The sequence below is a fragment of the Salmo salar genome, chromosome ssa13, assembly GCF_905237065.1.
Source record: "Salmo salar chromosome ssa13, Ssal_v3.1, whole genome shotgun sequence".
Classification (NCBI taxonomy): Eukaryota; Metazoa; Chordata; class Actinopteri; order Salmoniformes; family Salmonidae; genus Salmo; species Salmo salar.
Window position 1 is genome coordinate 85378640 of NC_059454.1, and position 11615 is coordinate 85390254.

General features: G+C 38.6%; 1 protein-coding gene across 4 annotated transcripts in view; it reads right to left on the bottom strand.

The window, feature by feature from the left end:
* The window catches only part of tenm1 (teneurin transmembrane protein 1), a 232381-nt gene extending 221023 nt beyond the window's left edge, over positions 1–11358 (bottom strand). For all 4 annotated transcript variants that reach the window (XM_014137549.2, XM_045692309.1, XM_014137548.2 and 1 more), the window contains exon 1: positions 11014–11358. The gene's annotated coding sequence lies outside the window, so the exon portion shown is untranslated. The remainder of the gene's footprint in view (positions 1–11013) is intronic.
* Between the last annotated feature and the right edge of the window lie 257 nt (positions 11359–11615).

Genomic DNA, 11615 nt, shown 5'->3' on the forward strand with positions numbered 1-11615 from the left:
TTCAACTTTCGTAGCTTTGCAGAATATTTTAGGTGACGACCTGATAGGCAGCATGTTTCACTGTGACTTTCCCGTCGTGCTTTGACACCTACGGATCGTAAACATTCAAAGGGTGCTCTTGGTTGTCACGGCGCGTAATGCACTGTTAGCTACATGAGGCTATCAAATGAAGTGCTGGAGGCATTGATTTCTCTGCTTTAGAGAGACATGTTTGTTTCTGGGCTCAAAAGTGGCTGTTCATAGAATATAGTTTTATAGTTTTAGGGAATCCAAATTATCTCCAAAGATGTATTGTTAGTACCTACAATACATAGCATACAGTGTATTAGACAAATACTACAGATACACAAATGAAAGCCTATGGAATGCTTGATGGTGAGTATACATAATTCAATGATAATTCAATATTACAGGGGATAACCATGGGCGATACACCAGTCTCGTCGACCGGCTGTCTACCGTACCTATTTACGGAACAAGTACGTTTATATGCACACTAATAATTCAATATTAAACTGATTATGGCTGAGTATGGCATTAGTCATGTAAACACCTTCCTCTGCTTATCTTAATCAGCGTAAGATCATAATCGAAATAAGCATACGCCGATTAAAACACCTGGTTTTCTGAGCAATATTTCGAATTATTAGGACATGTAAACAGCTTAATCGGCGTTCCAACAGTGTATTTGATCTGTGCATGTGCAAGCATCTTCGTGAGTGCGTCTTAGAAATAGTTTTCACATAAAAACTCTACATGTCCGAACTCAGAATCAAATAGTCTTCAAAAAAATAACATGGTCACTGTGGTAGAACACCTATTTGGATTTAAGATTTTCTGCATTTAACGAAAGGCCCATCAGAAGCCTGATTTCAGATGTTTCCATGTAAACAGGCTTATTAGTGAAATCGTTCTTCTTGCAAAGCATATAAATGTTTTAAACTAACTATTATATTAATATCTAATATAATAGTATTATTGTGTGCATGTAACCGTGCTCAATTGTCTGTTGCATTTATCTGTTGTGAATGAGAGGTCACCCTAATATTTCCTGGAATCTGAGTAGCAGCAATTGATTTCTGCTGCGCCTTGTAAGCTATTGTAGGCAGCCTCTAAGTCAGGGGATCTCCTCCCTGATACAAACATCCAATCATATGATTTGTTAAAAGGGAAATCTGCAGTTTCAAGCATACATTTTTTTACGTATACATTTATGATATATACCCATTGATCCTTGAAGAATATAACTTAGAAATGCCTCATGAGTTTCATTCAACTGTGGTACCCCATCAAAACCCACAATATACGCTTGTTTTAGTCCAATGTTTGTAAACAACATAAAAGTAAACAAAAACGGTATAGCCTCAAAACATCATTTTGATATAATAGATGGTCAGTCCTTGTACATTCCTCCAGCCCCGTCCCTCAGCTTTTCACCAAAACAGTGGTGGGGTGTCGGCTTTGTTTTTCTTTCAACTCCAGTTTGGCCCTTTAAGCAACCAGACTGTAACCTTCTCAGCATGTGGCAACCCACCCAGAGTGTGGGCAGTTCTAGCTCAAGATGAAATTCAGAGTTTACTAGGCTTATAAGCCTGGCATGCATGGTTAGCTACGTAGAAATCCATGGTGGTTTATGGGAACTAGTACAAGCCTTTTATAGGCTGCTTTAATTCTCAGTTTGACGAATGGGACGACTTGGTTTTAAGGGTGCTCCCCACCATTTCTGTCCTGAAGTTCCAAGGAAATGACACAACAAGTCATCTCTGTGCTTATGCTCCAAACTGCCAGTAGACACAGAAACATAATGGACTTGAACTAAAAGCACTGGAACTATGATTTGAAAACAGCTGGAGAGTTCAGAGTCTGTGGGTGGTACTGCTGTTTATATCAAAGGAGATGATCACTCTAGACTACACTGTTTGAATATTTAAATAAAAACCACTGACCTATCAATAACCCCTATGGAAATAATGTCAAATAGTCCAATGTTACGCCATATATTAAAACATGGTTGCATGGTACCACTGAAATGAGCAATGTGCATGTGCATTTGCACATAAAAGCTTTTCGATGAATTGACCAACGCTGGCAACATGGATCTCAAGATGGATTACAACAGAAGCACTAATGTTTTTCTTGATGCTCGCTCACATTACAAGCCAAGTTTGGGGCACCAGGGTTATCAGTAAAGTAGAGGGATCTCTTATGAGAATGGCATCTTATTGTAAGGATGAATAGACCATCCACTTTATTCCCAAGCCATGTATCAAATGGAGGCGTTATACTCAGACACGTGCACTTTTGACAGGCACCAGGGAACAATATATTGTATGAGACATATCTTCCACTTTCATGGTCTTCATTGCATTGTGCTGCAGCTGCAAATCATCCATTTTGAGTGTAAGAAGGTGTCACTCAGAATCTTCCAATGTCAAATGTCTGTATGACACTCACGCTTTTGTCATCCCTCAACAGTATACCGTTTGACATTCAACTTTGGCTCCATCCTTCCCGCATGGACAAGCCCTTAGATGCAACACATTATTCACTATCCCTACCGGCACGTCTGTCAAGCCCCTCTCTCCACTGTGCGTCTCCACCATGCATCACAGCTGGCTGCTCCCAGCCTCCCATCCACTCTGCTGGGCCGGCCCTTCCAAAGCCCGTCCTTCAAACCAATCATCCGTGCTAGACATGGAATGTATGTGCCATGTACTGAACACACTAAATCACATACCAGTCAAAACTCATTTGAAAAAACATAATTGCTTTGCTCGAAAACTAATAACACCGATATGCAAAGTGTGAAAACTATTGTAGTTGAATATATGCATTTAATTCAGATCCACTGCTCTTCCAATTCCAATTGAAGCTGTTTATCCTACATAAGACTATTTTAATTCTTCCTTGTCATCCATTCATTTGTTTATTTCACCTTGGTACTATGTGTTACTGTAGTTAACTGGAGTAATCTCCACAGCAGAGCTTCCTTGTCCTTTCTTCTGAACATTCTAATCAGCTGAAAGCATCCTGTCTTGTCCGTCGTTCTGATCCCTCTCTGATAAGAAACATAGATCCTAATAGATACCACTGAGTTGGATTGTGAGTCAAATATTTGTAGATGTTGTTACTGTAGCTCTTTTGTTGTAAGACAACAGTAGAGCAGATGCACTATTTTTGATCGTTGGTCTCTAGTGGCACGAGGTAAACTTTAGAAATGTTCCTAATAAACCTTCCTTTGTAATGTCTTATACCAGCTCTGCTCGTCATTAGTCTCAGTTTATACATAATGTAGATTCTATGGGGAAGAGAAAGGTATACAGAAGAAGACAACAACAATGATTCACATATCCACCAAGCAAAATGTAATTCCTCCCTATTAGCATTTCAAGACAACTCCAAAAGCTGATCAAGTTTCTCCCTAGAGTCCACTTAATACATTTCAGCAGACACATTCTGGATAAGTTATACAAGCGCAAACAAATATGACTTTGGGTATTCCATACTCGTAACTCAAAGATATCTCTGGCTTCAAGATCTTTCTTTTAACCTCTAGCCTACATGTCATTTTTCTGGTAGAGTATAGGGTTAACCCATGGTAAATCATGGTTCAATGAGCAACTCCTTGAATGAAGAAAGAGCTCTTGCTCAGGCCCAAGCCAGGTACTGTATATCCACAAAGATTTAGTGTCACTACTGTACAGCATGATACGAGTTATGGTGCATTACTAATATCCATTTTATGGCTGTATCCTCTCCAGTCAAGAGAGAATTTCATCTTCACTCACAAATGTTCGTCCCTTCCTTTCCAACTCACTGCCCCTATACACCTCTCCATGATAGTGAGAGGCCAAAATGAATGTGGTCAGGTACTGCCCCTATAGGTTCTGGACATTTCAATGGGCTTGTGTACTGAAATTCGAAATGATTCGTTTTTTAACTGGATCATTTGTATCAATACAATTTAGAGACTCAACTAATATATCATGGAAGTTTTAACAGTCGTTCTGCACTGAGTGTACAAAATATTAGGAACACCTGCTCTTTCCATGACATAGACTGACCAGGTGAATCCAGGTGAAAGCTTTGATCCCTTATTGATGTCACTTGTTAAATCCACTTCAATCAATGTAGATGAAGTGGAGAAGACAGGTTAAAAAATGATTTTTAAGCCTTGAGACAATTGAGACATGGATTGTGTATGTGTGCCATTCAGAGGGTGAATGGGCAAGACAAAATATTTAAGTGCCTTTGAAAGGGATATGGTACTAGATGCCAGGCGCACTGGTTTTAGTGTGTCAAGAACTGCAATGCTGCTGGGTTTTTCACCCTCAACAGTTTCCTGTGTGTATCAAGAATGGTCCACCACCCAAAGGACATCCAGCCAACTTGACACAACTGTGGGAAGCATTGGAGTCAACATGGGCCAGCATATCTGTGGAATGCTTTCGACATCTTGTAGAGTCCATGCCCTGACGAACTGAGGCTGTTCTGAGGGCAAACTGGGCTGCATCTCAACATTAGGAAGGTGCCCCTAATGTTTTGTACACTCAGTGTATAGTCTATAATACTATATGATCAGTACGTTCCTGATAAAAGAAAATGGAGAGTGACACATGACAATAAAGACTGAAATTTTATAACGTAAGATCGGGACAAAATACCATGTACAATATAGCTTTCAATAAATATTAGGAAAGATGAGAGGCATAATACAGTAGTTGTATGAGAAAGCCACTGCTGAAGTGGAAGGCTATGGAGAGCATGGAGGGGTCGGGGAAATGATTGCCTTTGTTGTAAAGACTACAATCCATTTGACTACAGGGTACTGTACTGTATGCCAACGGCATCATTTGAGAAGACAAGCATGGGCAGAAGAGGTGGAGACAAATAATTGAATAGAAAATAGGCAGTTGACGTTTGGCAGAATGGGCTCTTGGTGCATGGGAAAATACCTGCTCATACAACCACATGATATGGGGAGAAACCTAAATAATATACACTATGAGCTATGGGAAATGTTAATCGAAAACTTCACTTCAAATAAATGTTTTTATCACCAGTTGAATACAAAGTAAGCATAAATAACACAATTATGTTTAGGCAGACATGAAAACAATTGGTTGTTTCAATGCCAATGGGAGAGAGGCAGAGTTCACACTTAACGTAACTAGAAAGTAGGGATGAATGATTGTTAAATGGACATAATTGTTTGATGATGAAGAAGAAGATGATGATGCATACTGGAGATTGTGGTATGCTGAATTCCTCATTACAACCATAGAATCTGACATGAGAAAAGTGAAAACGTTTAGGCCTTTAGGTGGTTTCTTTGGGCTCCATAATGGTCACATGCTGATAAATTATCTAAATAAATTGACAATAAAGGATGATTTAGATACCAAAACATGTACATGGCAAAATAAACGTAATTAACTTAATATTTGAAAATATATACACATAATCCCCAATAATGCAGAAAAACAGACAGCTGCAGGTCTCATCTAACACAACGAGGAAATAACTAAAAGGTAATTCATTAAAAGGTTATCCCTCCCTAGAATAACTCACTAGCATCACCACTGCCACTACCACCACCACCACAACATTCACCACTACCATTACCACCCCCAACACTGTCACTAAAAAAACACTGCCACTACCAATACTGCATCTCCAACAGTGCCCTTAGATCAGCTATCAGCTATCAGCCAGGAACCAACATTCCTCAGTGCTTTGCTCCTTGTCCTGGTACATTCGGAAATACATGTCTATCTATGAACCTGATATTAGAAGGGCCAGTGAACAACAGGCCATATGTATTTACTTAATTTAATGGTTCTAAAACTATGTGATAATGCATTAAGAATTCATAACCAGACCATTAAATAAAGTGTCACCTTGTACTTTTCTGCAAAAACAGCAGGGCATACTCGACAATGACACATACAGTAGTCTTTTGTCTCATACATTTAGTAGGTATGCTTAGGGATCGTCATTGAGCAGGCCAACATTCATCTAGGAATGGAAAGATATGCATACTAATGCTCTTGTTTTCACCACCTTCAGACATCAAATGTCCCAACAATATGTTTCCATATTTCCTTGGACATTAAATGAAAGAATAACCAAACTGCATCTCCCATTAGTTCATGTGTGAGATGTGGAATGGAATATATTTGCATAACTGATTTACTGATTTAAAATTTGGTTCAAACTATCCTCCAGCCTCAAACTGTGACCTAACCTATAAGATACATCATTTATTGTATCACACAATGCATTCAGTCACTAACAACTGTTTAAAAATACACCATTGATTAATGTGAAACGCAATCAAGTCAGCAGAGTTTCCAGGCATATGCCCTTGCATAAGGTTATAGGCCTTGAACTGTAAAAAGATATACTGAAATAAAAGTAATGGAATGACATAATAACAGAAGGTTTCTTTGTGAAATGAAGGTCTAGAAACAGAAACATTTACTTTAGCGCCCCTCTGGATTAAAGATAGACTATGCAGATGAGTAACCAACTGCAATGAATTATTAGGATATGTAAGATGGACAGGCCAGGTATTGGTTTAGCATCATACAAATAAAACGGTGTTTCTGTACAATCTGTAAGACCTATTCTAGATCCTAGCTAATGCGCTTGGCCATAAATGCAGAATATCATAAGCAAGCTATTTAGAAGTCCTAATCATTTAGAAACTTGCGTTTGTGTTTTTTTCTACCATTAAACCCAGTGGTTTAATTTGAATTGAGTGAGAAATAAGCCATAAGGAATGGCTGCTTGGTGGTGTACCATGTAAACCAGTTGAATTCAGTGTACATGACTTCTCAAAACACACTGAGGGCTCTATTTTAACAAACCTAATGCAATGGTAAATCTCTCAGCCAGAATTATGAGAGCAATAGCTGGCAGTGGCGCGACAGGGCTGGGTTTTGATGAATAAACAAGTTGTAGGTGTGGCAAGGGCTTGGCCACTCACTGCCCATATGAAAAAATACTTCAGTACTTACTGTAGAATTCTGTAGTAAACTGTAGTATACTGTAGAATACTATACTGCACACTGTAGTATCCCTCGATCATGTGTAGTACTTACTATAGAATGTTGTAGTATAGTGTAGAATCCTATAATAAATACTACCGTATTATCAGCAAAAAACACTGTAGTAAATAGTAGAGTAATCTTTTCAAAAACACTACAGTCCGCAAAAACAGAACACTCTTTTAACTATAGTAATTTCCATATACCCTGCCCATTCCCCTACCCCATGTCCCAATTTGTGCAGCCCATAAGTGAGAAACATACATGTCAAGTACAAACCATATTGTTTTCCCTACAAGTTCAGAACTATCCATTCAGACCCCAGTCCTACCTACCTACAGGTTATGGAAAATGTGCTCTTTTAGTATTTCTCCAGTAGGTTTCCTCAAGGACAAAGCCTGCATTTCTAAGTGAAACATAATAAAACCAAAAAACTATAGTAAATACTACAGGAATGTCGGCAAAAACACTACACTAACAGACCGCAAAAACACTACAGTAAAAACTACCGTATACTACAATCCGCAAATACACAACATTAATTACTATAGTATATACTACAGTTTTCTTTTACTACAGTATTTATATTATAGTTAAGAGTAAATACTACAGTAAATACTACAGTGAATACTACAGTAAAGTCCACAAAAACACTACATTGAACACTATAGTATTTATACCATAGTGTACTATAATATTTTTTCATGTGGGTGGCCAATCAACGTGTTCCATGGTTTAATACTGCATGTGTTTGTCTCAAGTTCTGTAGGTTATTGATGATCTTTGCATTGTCATCAACTCCAATCAAATCATTTAAAAAGAAGATGGAGAACAAGCTATGAAGGGAAAATACTAGGGTTTTAGTACAGGTACAGCCAACTAGTGCAAAAACAATATTGCAATATTGTCAAAATGATACAATACAATATACTGTCAAAAATAATATCCCGATATGTTACTGTATGGATTCCTTCTCCCTTCACTAGCGCACAACTCGGACACCCATGAATACCCCACACAAAATGCCACAATCCAGAACAGACTATGGGAGGTGCACAGTACTACATAGAGCCATGACTACAGGAACTCTACTCCACATCAGGTAGCTGATGCAAGCAGTAGAATCAGATAAACAAAACGATAAAAATACACCTTATGGAGCAGTGGGGTTCCGTGAAGAGACACAGAAAAATACAGACACATGCATACACACACTAGCACAAGCACTCTACACACACGTACATTGTATTATTGTTGTATGGTGGTATTATACATTTTGTGTTGTAGATATGTAGTGGTGTAACAATGTTATATGATGCACTGTTTTATCTTTTGTTGTATGTGTAATGTAAGTGCCTTAATGTGTTTAGTCCCCAGGAAGAGTAGTGGGGATCCCTAGTAAATACAAATACAGGGCTTGATATGAAACGGAAAACAAGCAATCCGTTTTTTAAAACAACAACAATATTTCTAAATAGGATGAGGTCAGAAGCATGATATCAAAAATCACTTCTCTCCTTCCATGGCACTCACTGTATGCACATGTAGGCCTAAATGTCTTTATGCATCATATTTGCACATCTACACAAAATACTAGGCCCCTATCAATTGTATCGTTGTGCAAGGCAGATTTTTTTTTAAATGCAGTTGATATGGCATTATAGGAGTACTGAATAGTTTGGAGGAGTGTGTGTTTGGTAAGCGGATGAGGGGCACTCTTTGAAAATGGGGATGGATAGCCTACTTGAACAAGCAAAATTAAGTATGCAGTGAATTGTGAATAATTAAAAAGCATGAGGGCAAAAACCTCCAAAATATCTCAAACGCCCTCTCAGTAGACCATTCAAAACCCTTCATTCATAGGCTAACGGCCAGGATAAAAATACACACCTATGCAATGCTGCTAAAACAGCCTTGAGGGTAGGCTATGCTTGGTTTTTGCTCAAATTAAACGAAATGGGGGGAAACCAATAGTTTTTGAAATGTTTTTAAATACGAGATTCACCGGCACAAGGAATCTCTCTTCCAAGGGCACTTCGCGTCATGGCTGGATAGGCTGCGCTTCCACTCTCAAAATCCCTTCTATTATCAGCGGTGTTACCGTTAAGACCGGCTTTTTGTGGGTCTCAAAACTTCCCATTAGCACTGCATGGACCTCACTTTTGTGCTTGTTTTTAAGGAGACACCACAAATATTGCCATCCCTCCCACCTCAGCGCAAGCGAGCTGATGTTAGACAGGTACATTTCCAAACCTGGCTTCAGGGCTGGAAAATGCCAGTGCGACAGTTTTTACATGACAAAATTGCAAACTAACGTGTGTTTGACACTTGCGCTTCCTTAGTGACAGCCCAAAATATAACCCTCAGACTTGTACAGATTTTTTAATCAATGGCTCTCAAAAATGACTGTGTTCTTTCATCAAGAAAAGTCAGTGTTGTCACACTGTTTCTCAGTCCAATACTGGTATTTAGATTTATGAGTGGTGTTTTATTCGGATTATATATTCATATTGATCTATCGGAGAGGTTCATAGCAATTGATAAGAATATCATCATATATCCATTACAGTACATGAGGTAGGCCTACATAACGGTACATGAATAATACTTTTACATTACACATCTGGAGTCTGCAGTAGTTTCATCTAGCCTACTCAACGCAGATTAATATAATTAACATTTTCCAAAAATGCAGTAATGGAAGCTCAACATTGCCTCTGTTCTGACTATATTAGCCTGTGTGTTTCAGGTTGCGCCTGAGAGTAAATGAAAGCCGTGTGTTGATCATACGCAGTGGCCTTACAATACCATATCTAATATCATAATTGCAGGTAACAAATATGTAATAATATGTAATAGTTGTTTTCAACGAAACATAGGTTCCATGTCAGTAAGCTATTACTGGACACCCCTGAGTAACACATATCTGAGTTGCCAGTTTAAGACGGGTCTGTCTTGCACATTGCACAAGGTTGTCAACAGATTGCAGCAACTATACAACCTGCCATAGACAGAATTGAGATATTATTCTAAAATAATTTTGTTTCATCCTTGACAGCTGGAACATACTGTATATTCTGTTTCTGGTCATTCCATCAAGAGCATTGGCATAACATTTGACATAGCCTACATGTACTTGTTTGCATCTTTACCTGAGGAGCTGATCAGTGGGTCTCAAGGATATGTTCTCAGACTACATAGGCTACTGAATGTCTAATACTACTACCATTGATAATACATATGATACACAAGTTTACCATGATAGCCTACATTTAGAAATAGAGCTACATTATAACCTAACCTTACAGTATACAAGTAGCCAAATACATTTTAATGCACTGGCTCACTGCCCACTGGGAAAAACCGGTTGAATCAACGTTGTTTCCACTCATTTCAATAAAACAATTCCATTTAATGACGTTGAATCAACGTGTTAAACTGACACCACGTTATCAACGTTAGGGAATTTCGTATTTTTTCACCCAATTTTTAATCTAAATCCAATGACGTGTTTTGTTGATCTCATGTTGAATTCGCAACCAAATGTAAATCGAAACTAGGCGTTCAGATCATGTATGTGCCCAGTGAGTGACCGACATGTCAACTCAATGACCCATCTGTCTGTAAAGTTTACGTGTCAGGTGTATAGCCTTTAGCAAAATTGTCATGTTTAGGTAGGTTACCACAGAATGTATCTTTCCTCAGAGTTGGTATCACCAGCTAGAAACATAAAGGTAATGTACATTAGCATCACGGGCCCACGGAATGAGAATAGCCTATCCGGCACCTTGTGTGTTGATACGCGGCTATCACTACACTCTACATTCCCGTTTCTCGATACACAATGTTTGTGCACCTGAGGCTACCACGATTCACTAGCGATAAGACTATTGCGCGCCACGTAGAAATTCTGCGATATACACAATCTAGCAGTAGCTAGCCTACTACACAAATGGCTCACCTTTGCGTGATGTGACCATTCCGGAGGCTTATTCCCATCTCATAGCTTCACTTCAGAGAAAAATTACGACTGTTGATATTTGTATATGTTGTATCCTCGTGTATCCTTGGAAAATAACGCAATGATGATGGTTGAGCTACACTCGCTTCAGATGAATAGGCTATGATGCTCCCGGTCAATGTCTCGAAGAGAATTGCAAGACAGCGTTTGAAATGTAATGCCGGAACGCGTGTATTAAAAGTTATTAGCTTTTTTTCTAAGGGTTATGTTTCAACTGCTCATCTTCAACCAAATCTTCCCTGTTGGACACAATCACCAACTCAGCATCACTGGAATATACCATATGCTACAGAGAGGAAGGGGGTGTGGCACCGGTGACCAATCATTTCCACATCCAACACATTCAGTATATGCCTGCCGAGATTTAAAACGCGTTAAATTGGAATTAGACAGTTTCAGGGTGAAGAGATATTGCTGAACATTGTACAGGTAGTTCTCACTACCTTATAATGGTATTATTGTGTATTATTACACAAAAATACGCTTTTGAATGTTGCAAAATTATCCAAATAATGATTAAGATGATAATGATGATGATCATG